This window comes from Geospiza fortis, unplaced genomic scaffold, assembly GCF_000277835.1.
Source record: "Geospiza fortis unplaced genomic scaffold, GeoFor_1.0 scaffold54, whole genome shotgun sequence".
In the NCBI taxonomy this organism is placed as follows: Eukaryota; Metazoa; Chordata; class Aves; order Passeriformes; family Thraupidae; genus Geospiza; species Geospiza fortis.
Window position 1 is genome coordinate 17,288,767 of NW_005054301.1, and position 11,997 is coordinate 17,300,763.

Sequence of the window (11,997 nt, forward strand, 5' to 3'; positions counted from 1 at the left end):
GAAGCAGTCCCACAGGATTGCTCCAACAACAGGATCCCACCTTCAGAGCAGTCAAAAGAATTCAGATAGAAGTTAATGTGTGGAGAAAGACACACCTGTTTGCAAAAAAATAGGGTGGTTTTTCATATCCTGGGGTTTCTTCTACACACAATGTATTTTGTCCTGTACTTTGTACAGAGTCCTACATTCAGCCTCTGCCCCCTCCTCTGCCCCATTCTGTGCACTGTCTCCCACCTAAACGTATTTCTTGCCCTTGCTCCTCTCATCACACACCCTCTTTAAGACCCTCTTCATGTTGTTCCTGTGGGGACATGGGTTTAGCTGTTGCTCTTCTTAACACTTCACATAAACTCCAAACTTGCATTAACTCTCCCTGATAACTGATTTGTATCCCAGAATGTGCAGAACAAGTTTTGCTCTGGAGATAACAGGGGGAATAATTTGGAATGGCTGAAGCACTTCAGCCTGGAGAGTCTTGGGCTGCCTACCTCTGGCTCTCTCCTGGCAGAGGGAGGCAATGGCCATTTTGCACAGGCTCTGGTCTGTGTGGTTTCTGACATTCATTTTTGCACTGCTGACCATCTTGCAGCTACAGAGCAGTAGCTTCCAGAAACCCTAGTCACACAAGTTGCTCACAGCATTGTTTACCAAATACACCAACCTCACCCCAAAGGCCAGGAGCAGAAACAACGCAGAAAAACCCACCTCATATCCACGTGCCACTGAAATTTGTCAGGGCTCACCACTGTACCAGCCACCTGAGCCACACACAACAGGAGTGACCCAGCATCACTCAGCAAAGCTGACAGCAGACAAGACCCAACTGGCAGCACTGTCTGTCTTACAGCAGAGCCCTACATTCCATGTACTTCCCACAGACTGGGAATTCCAAGCCTCTCCTTCCACCTGCCTAATTGCTCAAAAGTGGGAAATTAGGATTTTGGAAACTGCTACCTGGCTACCAAATTTCTCTGCTGTAGGTTGTTGTCATTATATTACAAAGGTCCCACATTGTTGCCTCCTTAGTGCAAGAGTTTCATACCTCCTTCATGTTTCTCATAGGCAGCCCCTCTAGGCACTGACTCTTCCTTCTCACAGTAACCAACGGACTCCAGTTCCCCCTCAACCAACCAATCCACTCTTTTATAGCACTCTTCTTCTCATTGGCTACAGCTGTGGCCTGTTAAAGTCAGGCCTGCTCCTACTCATCAATAGTTAGCTCAGCTGCAACTCCTTAGGGGTAAGATTACTTTCTATACTACCTTTACCTTCCTATATCCTATCCCCCTACAGTAGGTTAGCAAGTCCCAGAGCTATGGGAGGGACAGACCTGCTGGTCCCAGCCCTGCCCTGTGCTGGCTTACTCCAGGAGCTTCAGCAGCGCCAGGCAAATCCTCAAGTGCAAGGGGGGCATTACTGTTCTCCCAAAGCCACTACAAGGGCTAATTGCCTGACTCTTGTTGTGATGCTGCCCAGAAGATGAAGGTGTGGTTTAGCACACTCATTATGCAGCTTATTCCAGAAGCAGTATTTACTGGGCAAGGGAAATGGCATCCCAGGAGAGGCAGCATTACCAGGCAGCCTCCTCCCCCAGCATCATGTGGTTTTGCTCGCACTGAAAGAGCGGTAAACCCTGCAGTAATTCCCTTTCAATTGGTTCTGCTATGAACCACTGCACTCCCCTTTCAGCTGCTGACCCTACTGCCATCATCTTACTGGTTTCAGCTGCATCTAGCAATAGACTGAGCCCTCACTTGCTCTCTATATGGTTACATTCAGATGGTATTCTATTTAACATCTTTCTAGGGCCCCGATGGCTCCATGTCCTACAGGGCACAGACAGCACTGCGACTGCTGCTGGGGATCTAGGGAAGAAAAACCATCAGCTGCCACAGCAATCCCTGGGAAAAGACCACTGCTCCCCTCTTCTCCACTGGCTGGGAGAGCATCTTCCCCTTGGCATCTCCCCTCTGCCCAACACCATCCCGTGGACCACCATGCCTCTAGGCATCCAGGCTGCCACCTGTCCTACTGCCCTCAGAAGCCTGGCAGGAGCTCCCTGGCTTAGGTCAGTGACAGATCCACTGTGCTCCCATGGGAGGTGAAGGGCATAGCCTCCACATGCTGTAAGGATTTTAATCCCATCCCTGTAACAGTGACAAAAGCATGCTACAGAGACATGAGATGAGGCTTATATCATCATGCCTTCAGAGAGGCAAAACCAGAAAACACCTTTTTTCTAGCCCCTGCATAGACAACTTCCTCCTTATCTCTTTATTAGTGGTTTTACAGTTTTTTATACTGCCTTGATGAGACAGAGCTGTTGCCATGTGGTATGGACAGGCTGCAAGAGCAGCTCCGTTGTTGGACTTGTTTGGTAGGTATATTGCAATTGGGTCAGTTTCCATGAACAATGAATGTGTGTTCAGAAAAGGGAAAAAAATAAAATATAAGATATTATTAGAAGGAGCAAAGCCTCAATGAGTCTCATCACTTCCCCAGCTGCTGCTGTGTCTAATCATTTTCATAGTATATCAGGAAGTGTGAAATACCGATTAATTTCATGACAGAGGTTTTCATCACAGAAGGTGGGGATGTGAAACCACCTTCTGAATGCAATTGCAGCTGTGGGTTCATTCTCAGCTACCAAGTCTTCCCCCTGACCCCAGGTACCACTAGGTAAGGATGAGACACAGCTGTCCAAAATCAGGTCACCGTTTTTCTTTGATGAAAACAGGCAGACAAGTGCCAGTCTTTGCTATAGAAATGTCTCAAGGTGCTTGAGATACTGAGATGGGGATGTTTCCTTCACAGATTTCTCAACAGCACAGAGTAAATAAGACACATTCACATTTCCTCTGGCTCTTGCACCTCTCAGCAGCAGCAAGGGCAGAGCTCTGAGCCCAGGTGCTCCAGCTGTGGAGCATTAAGCACCCAGACTCAGCCACCAGGCATTGTCAGAATTGTCTGAGCATTCACTGCTCTTGGCTAGGTCAAGGGTCCCCACATCTTTTAAAGACCAATTCAGGAAATGCAAACTCACGAACTTTGGACAGCCAGAGGACCTGCAGATAATCCTTCCTTGCCCACATCCACAGCTGCCAATGTGAGCTCTCTCTGTCACCCTCTGTATTCACAGGGGCAAGCGCAACAAGGTTCCAACCAGCCTGGTGCTACTGCAGTGCATGGAGGGTGGTGCAGGGAGCTTCCAGTCCCTAGAATAGAGTACATAGGATCAAGCCAAATCCTGAACCTATGGAAATCAGCTGGAACTTTTCACTGTGAGAAGTATCGTCCACACCACTCTATGAGAGCTGCTGAAGAGTCAGGAGAAACAGTGCAGAATGGTGAAGGGCAGAAAGGAAAGTATGCTGCATCCAACTCTTTCCAAGGGGAACTTGCAGAAGCAGAATGAAATCTGTACTCTGATCAGAATGTCACAGCCACCAGTTCCCTCATGGAGCACAACAGACCTTTAATAACAACTGCTTAGTTGATGCCTGCTACTAAAAGGCAAGATGACAGACAAAGAGGTCATTGGTTTGCTCCTGGCCTTGAACTGGACTGGAAGTTATTACAGTCCCACTAGCACTGCCTGACCATCTCAACAGGGAGCAGGCAACACGCGTGGAGACTTTTTGGCACAGCCTGCATCCCCCTTGTATGCTGCAGGTCCTTCTCCTTCACACACCAGCCTGGCACAAGGTCACCATCCTCCCTGGCATTACCCTCTGACAGTTTGTTGTTTAATAAACCTGGAGGGAAGGGCACAAGCCCAGGGCAGCACTAATGAGCCTGCTTCCCTGGCATGCAATGCTGATAGCCAGCATGAGTCAAGTGACAGTCCCCCAGGGCACTTGCTTTGGGCCAGGTTAGCACACACTGGCACAGGTACTGCTTGGTTTTCACCAGTGTCCAAACCAGACTGATCAGAACACTGGGACAGAGAGAAACCCTTGAGCCAGGATACAAAACTAAATCAAAGTTTTATGGGCTAGGATGAAAGGGGAAGTACTTCAAAGTCTGCAACACATTAATTTTCCTTTCTGCTGTGGTTTTTCCTTCCCCCTCGTTTTAATATGATGGATCACTTGATAATGACAGGAGGTCGCTCTGACTGACATGTTCACCCAGGATAAAGGGGAACAGGAAATTGGATCTGAGGCTCTGTGCTGTATTTCTGTGAGTTCTGGAGCCACCAGAAGGAGACCCTTGGTCGGGTTGCTAATGCCATCACATTCCGCACAGCTGCAGACATGCAGTCCTGTGTTCAATTTCCTGCAATCACTCCTTGTGTCTAGTGCACAGCCAAAGAACAGGAGTATAAAGTCTATCTGATTTTAAGATGTACACTCATCAGGCACAAACTCTGGTTACAGTAGGAAATTGAACTCTTGATGAAAATGGTTTTCACCAGGGAGCCCCCTTGTCTCTCATGGCCTTCCCCATTCTGTATTGTCTGGAGCTTAAGGTCACAACTATTGACTCTTTCACCAAGACAACTGCTCTAGTATTTGCTTTTCTAGCCACACTTTTTCTGTCCTCTATGAGGAAAGCTCTTTCAGTGCACTGAGCCCTTTTCCCTCCTGTCCCAGCTGCTCTGGGCCACTGTGGAGGTAATACACTGAGCACATCACCTTAGTCACTTTTCCTCTGCTGCCTCCTGCATCCTTCAGGAAAAGCTGGTTTACCTGCTGAAGGGAGTGGACCACAACAGAGCAGGGGAAGATCTAATAATACAAGAAAAAAAAAAATCTCCTTTGGATTCAGATCTGGCCTCACAGGAGATATCAGAACACTGGGAATCTGTTCCTGCTGTGGGCTTTGCTGGATCCTCAAAGTTCAATCCCCTCTTTGGCTTCCTCAGTTGTTGGGCAGTCAGGAGGACACTTTTCTACAAGGACCACGAGACCTGCAGGTGCAAAGACAGCCATAACATGGCACTGGGCACTAAGTTCTGGATCCTACCCTCCTGATACTTTGAAGGAGATAAAGCCTGTGAATCCCAGACTGGGGGAAGGCATTGCTACTGATGCCTGTTTCTGAACTGGATCCAAACACCTTCATATTCTAGAGGCTTTAAAGTGCAAAGCTGGGTTCACAGCTTCACTCATCCCTTGCTATGGACAGCTTTTTGTACTTCTAGGCTGCAACCTGAACAAAGACAGCTGTAGTAAAATACTCAGGCAAGGTTTTTGCTCAAGTACAGCCAGGCAGTCCTAAGCAAAACAACCCAAATATTTCATTAAAACATTGCATTTTTATTTTATGTCTATGGGCTGGGCAAGCATCTTAAATTGCTTCCCAGCTTTGGGTGATCAGCCCTATGTCCCCCAGAAAAGCTACTTTAATTGCCACACCACCTGGAAAACTACCCAGCAACAATATTCTTTGCCTTGCTACCCCACCAGGCTGGACTGTACAGACAATATATTGATGCAGCAACCTGATGTAATCAAAACCTATAAAAGGCAAAGCAGTAAATCATTTTGGATGCAGTCTGTCTGTGCCCTTAGCCGTTTTTTATGTTTTCCAAAACATCCAATAAACAAAATTGCATTTAACCATTAACAGCCACACAGCAATATTCCTTGCAAAGCTTGTGCTCTCACAGTGGGTGGTGGTGGGGAAGGAATATGGCTTGGAAGTAGGTCAAGAATTGTCCAGAATTAGGAATTACTTTACTTTTTTTTTTTCTTTCCAGCAGGTGAGTCATCTGAAATCTCTCACTGTTGAGCACAGCTTTTGCAAAAGGTGGCTCTTGCTTCTCCTAGCATTAAAGAGTAAACCATATTCTTTACTGAGCTTTCCCACAGTGCTCTTCTGACTGACCGTCAAGCCCACTTAAAAAACCTAAAATGAGAGATACAGCTCTGAGGGAAGCTTGTGCAAAGCTAACTTTGCAGAAGGAAAGGGAATGAAGGGTTAGGTCTGTCTCCTACACCACAGAACCATCAACCCTAAAGGGCAAGAGCTGCCTGGGCAGATGCAGAAATGCTGCTGCAGCTTTCCACCTCTTCTCCTAGCAGAAGCTGCCATTCCCCAGAGATGCAGGTTCAGGGAAGCTGAGGAAAAGCACACAAGGGCAGTAGCAAAAGAGCCTCTCTCTAGAGGACCAGGAGGCCAGAATCCTCTCCACAGCACAGAAGTGGGTCACAGTCCCCTTCTCGGGACTCAGTATTTCAACAAAACCCATAGAAATACAAAGCCACCTGACAGATTTCAGATACTCTAAAGTGCATTTTTGTTCCAGTTCACGAGATGAGCTGTGCCTTTTCTTTGTATCTCAATACTCCAGTTTCCAAATAATGAATCAGTCTAGCTATAAGGAGAGTAAATGAGATCAATAATTCCTATCAACTTTTAAAGTGACTAAAATACAGCTGAGAACCTGGAAAGAACCATACATTAGGCAAAAACAGAGGCATTTTCTCATTTTACCTTTGTCCACATTCCTGAGAAGGAGGGGAAGACAAGGCCTCTTTCTTTACCTACCTGGCCTCAAAAATAAGACAAACTCTGTTGCCTCAGGAGAGAGATGACCATAGCAGCATCTCAGGCTTTCCTTAAAAATTGTGGCCCACCTGACCAGCCTCCTCCTAGCAGATTCATAGCAGATGAGTGCTATTGAACCAGCCACACCTGCAGGTGGGTGGTTGGTGGCCAAGTGTCCCTGACAGCTGCAGAGCTAGTTTAATTTACCCCAGCTGAAATTTTCCCCATTGGCTGACATTTAACTGCCCTGTATTTCCCAGGATTTCTCAAGAAGTCAGGCACTCAAGGTGACCCATCGCCAGCTAAGCCGGAGCCAGCAAGAGCTGTCACACTGTGCAGTGCTCTGGCTGCCTAGGGGGGCTGTCACTAAAGCAGTGACCGGATCCTCCCCTGCCTTCACAACTTGGGCATCGGCGGCAGCGTGTGCCAGGGCATCACTCGGCTTGGATAAACTCCTCCTGTGCACTAGAAGTGTGGATGATGAGGAGCTTCTCCCTCTGTATTGCAATGGGGCAATGCAGCAAAATTCCGTTTCGCATGGGCACGTTGTGAACGTTCCAACTGGCTTGCATGCAGCTGCACCCGGATAAATATGAAGAAAATCCCTAACCATAATCACCTGTCGAATAGCTTGGTCCTTCCCCCACTCCCTGATTTTCAAAGGGTTTGCAGTCTGTTTAGCCTAAGGATGAAGCTGAGCGGGTGAACTGGAGGCAGCAGTACCCACAAAGGCTGGGGCCGGCGGTGGCACGGACACCAAAGGAGCGGGGCGGCAAGCGGCCCTCCCGCAGCCTGCGCTGGCAGCGCAGCCCGGCCTGCACGGCACACCTGTGGCCCACGGACCCCTGCTCCTCCCCGGGCCGAGGGCCGGCGGGCAGCTCTCACTAGAGGGCAGCCGGATGCATTTATGCATGGATGCTGCATGGCCAGCTGGGCCAAAAGGCACCTGGCCCTGCGAGCAACAAATGGGCAGCATACAGGCCGTGCGTGGGACGGTGCCACCGCTACAGCCCACACGGGGCCGGGGAGCAGCCGGGCTGCCGAAGCCCTGGCCCAGTGGGCAAAGGGAGGGCTTTGCATTTGGAATGATGCCGAGGGATCCAGGACAGCTCTGCCTGACATTAATATGTTTGGCACGGCATTAAAAAAGAGGAGCAAATGGAATAGGAGGCCAAAGTAGCAGCCTTGATGTAGGACATGAAAGGAGACATTTGCTATCAGATCAGAGACAAGGAGGCGCCTCTGGAAAAAAAAAAAAAATCAACAACTTGAATGGCTGCTGAACAGCTGTGTGATGGGCAGGAATTTGGAAAGAGCTGCTTCTCATTCAAAGACACACACAAACCTGCCTTTCCTGGCTTATTTCACAGAGGAGTTATGCAGGAAGGAGATGTTGGGTGAAGCAGTGTTCAAACGGTGCTGCTAAAAGCTGTGGAAGACTGAATTGAGTGCATAGGATGAACAATAACAATGAAGCAACACAAAATTTGTCATTGGGATCTCTGTACTGAAAAAAAAAAAAAGAAGTGGAAATTACTCAGTATGGGCAGGTTTTTAGGTTTATTGTGAGAACCAGATTAGTCCAACAGCACTGAACATAGCACTCATTTTGTGGGACAGGATCTTTCCTTCCAATTTAGGCTGTAGCAAGTGCCTGCTCCAAAGAGATATTCTCAGATATATGGTTTGGTTCTCCTTAGATACTAGACATACTGTAAATGACACCATTTTTAAATTATTGTTCAACCTGGTTAGCACTTTAGTACAGAGAAAATAAACTGCAAACAGCTTGTTGCTGCAGAAACAAGGACACGTACCAGCCATGATGCAGTCCAAGAATCAAAGAAAAATCTCCATAAAATTACTTCACAAACCACCCAGAATCAGTCCTTTCACCATGGAAATGAAAAGGTTTGAAAGAGCAAAGCAAAGATATCATTAGCCATAGCCATGCCACCATGGAGAAGACAGCATCCAAATGCCACTGGGGAATACATTTCTGCAGATAAAGGGAAGTCACCAGCACTGGAGTTGCCTAGGGGAAAGCTCCTAGGGGACATGAGATTTTAAATCTGGAAGCATCTGCATAGATGAGTGACATTTGACAGCAAGAACTGGATAGAGTCAGGTCCCAAATGTTGAGTTATGGGAGCAACCAGCCTGTGGTACAATGCATTCTGGAACACAGCTAGCTTTCAATAACTTAAGATGTTAAAATTAATATCTTATATTTTTAACTGATCTACACTATTTCAAGCAGAAGTTTTTGAGCCTGAGGCAGGGATTACTCAACGTGTTTAGACAGCGTGGCTTGTGTAAGAAGGCAGCCTGAAGGAGGTACAACACTTTTCCAAGGTTTTGTGACAATGCCAATATCAGAAGAGAGGACTTCTAACAACCCCTGCTATTTGTTTGAATGCACATACACAGGAAGATATCTCTGTCAGCTCTGCTCAGGTGGTTGAACATCTTTCTGTCCCTGCAGTGTGGGCAGAGGAAGAGCCGCCCACAGGAACCATGCAATAGCCCTTGCCTACTAACACATCCCACCTGTACTAACACCTTGAGGAGCCCAGAGGGGAAGATGGTGGTGCAAGAGGCACCACAAAGCATCAGGTCCAGTCTGGGCAAGGAAGAAAAAAGCAGAGAGTAAGCAAATAAAATTAAGGGGTTTTAAAACCCCAAACCAAACCAACAAACAAACAAAAACAAAGTGCAAAGCAGACCTTTTCTGAGCTGTGGCAAATTGTTCCTGGAAAAGCAGCACAAATGCTTAGAAGATAAGGAAAAACTACCCCCCAAACTGCCTCTTGTATTTAAAAATCATGTAAACACTAGATGGGTTTTCACTCCTTAATCTGCATTCTCCATCTTTACCAATACAGGTCATGCAGATAAAATGAGAAGGGTGAGAGGGGTGACAATGAAGGACAGTGGTGGGCATCACCATAGTACACTCCTTTCTTTAGGAGGCAATACAGCTTTCCTCTGACTGTTGTCATGCCATACCCAAAGCTTTCCAAAATCACAGAGGAACTAGGGAACCTCTCCCTCTGAAAAGTACTACTGGGAGACACTAGCATGTAGGAGCTGATGGATATAGGGCTTTGCATGTGACTGTTACCGGTTCAGACCCATTCCTACATGGCAGCTCCTTGTTTGCTGCTGGGTACCCAAGCAAAATGGTCCTCCTGGGCTCATTCTGTAGATGAGTCTCCAGGAGGAGGCTGTGGTCACACTGCCCAGTCAGCCCTCTTTGTTCTGAGCCTTCCATGCTGGTTTAACCACAAGGGAGATGCAGCTTGCCCTGCCCCAGTGCTGTCCCCTGGGATGCTGACAGAACTGGGAGAAACCACTGGCAGGGGAGGTGCACAGGGGCTTGGTCTGAAAAGCTGAGTTTGCTGAACACCATGGAGTCCTTGGCCGGGTGGCAGTTCTGGGACACAACCCTGCCAGCAGCTTGGCTGAGAGCAACCATTGCTGCCAGTTCCTTCCCAACCCACCCACAGAGGGAAAGATGCCTCAAATAAAGACTTTGAGTTGGAGGACAGCCAGGATTTGGCCCTATGCAACATTTAAATAAGCTTCTTCAGCTATATTTGGACCTCTGAAATACTCCCATGGTTTGAGGTGGTTTCCCAGAACAATGAAGTGTTCCTATGGGTCTGTATGCTCTGTCTGTCCTCCTGTCTCCCTAACACTCTGATCCCACATTGCCCAGGCAGAAAAAGACAAGAACACAAATAACTTGCCTGTGGTTTTAGGGAAATGGAAGCAGGACAGCAAGCCCCAACTCTACAAATGGTTATCTTTGAGTGCATAATTCTTAATTATATACTTAAGCAAAGCCTAGAGTAATTTAGTAAGTTAAGCATGTAATTCCACTTTAACTGATGGGTGAGTCCCTAAAGCAAATGCTTATGTGTACACAGGGCTGCTCCCTAACTCGGCCAAGACTCACTGGAGAGCCAGAGAGGCCTTGCTTGGGTGGCACTGGGGATGCTTTAGCAAGGCACCATACTGATGGTGCACACAAGTGGATGACAAAGCCATGCTCCAAATTTGTACCATGAGCCCAAGTCACCAAGAGAGCAACTTTGGGTGAAAACAACCCACTTTTACTGGAAGAAGGGAGGTGGGGGGACAGATGCAGGCTGAGGAAAGCTATCCAGTCCCATTCATACACTGCAGCGGGCAGCCCTAAAGCCTCCCCAACAACTTTGCACCTCTCCACCTGCTAGCATGACTCCAGCAGCAGCTCCAGGGGCAGCAGAGAGATTGGGGGACCATGCTGCTGCCTAGCCCAGCTCCCTCCACTGGTGCCTGCTTGCTGGACTCATGGCCTGGCTGCTCTCAGGGAGTCTCATACTCTTAGCATGAAGGTTCCATTTCTACCTTCAGTCAAGTCATGCAGCGGCATATCAAGTGAAAATATACAAGAAAGAGGAGAAAGCCAGCACCATGGCTTAGTTAATCTTATGGGTGGCTGCCATGCAGCAGGAGGGAGTGTAAACATGAGACCAAAGTCCTGGCAACTGCAGAAACAACACACTTCTGCTGCCAGTACAGTGGAGAAGAGATTTAATACAATACACAAAGGAAGAAGTGGAGGGAGGAAGGGGGAAGAGATAAGGATTGCCTGACACTTTTGGGCACCTGAAGGAAGCTCTGTGACAACAGGCCCTATTTAAAGGGTTACAGCACTAACTGCACATCCACATTGTTCAGTAAGGAAGGTCACCTGAGCCACAGATGACACCTTCACCAAAGCACAGAGAAGTGCAGTGAATGGATACATGCCTGGGCATGTGGCAGCCACGCTCCTCAAGCACTTGGTATCCCTCCCACTTCTTTACCTTGCAGGGGCAAATACCCAGCACTGAATAATGTGGTCAAAGCAAGCACCAACCACTACTCTAATTCTCACAGCTGGTGCTCCCATTTCCCTGCCAAAGCTGGGCCAGGGGGCAGAGAGTGAACAGCTAAGAGACCTCTAAGCAACAAGAGACCAGCTACAAGAGCCCTTTTGAGCTGCCTGCTAACAGCACCAAGGAATTTATCTACTGCAGAGGAATGTTGCTCTGGGTGGTGTGAATTGGGTTTCCTCTTCTTACCAGTGTATGAAGGCCAGACAAATGTTAGGAATAAGAAGGAATTGCTCCCTTTTCCTGGGTGTAGCAAAGATGTGTCTAATTACAAACGGAGACACTGACAGGCTTTTTCTACCTCCTTAGAAAGTAAGGAACAATTTCATTCAAGAGCAACATCAGTAATTTCTCCAAGGCCAACAGTCAGTTCAAACTAGACAGCACAAATGCTCATTGGCATTTCAAAGGTGAACAGCAAGTAAACATTCATAGCTGAACAGATACCCTGCTCTCTTCTTTGTGTTAGATATGATTTTTTCATTGGCAAAAGAAAATATAAAAGAAAAAGTCGTTGCTAAGTAGCTTCCATCAAGGCACGTAACATCTTTTGCCAGGGCTACCAACCCTCTGGGTA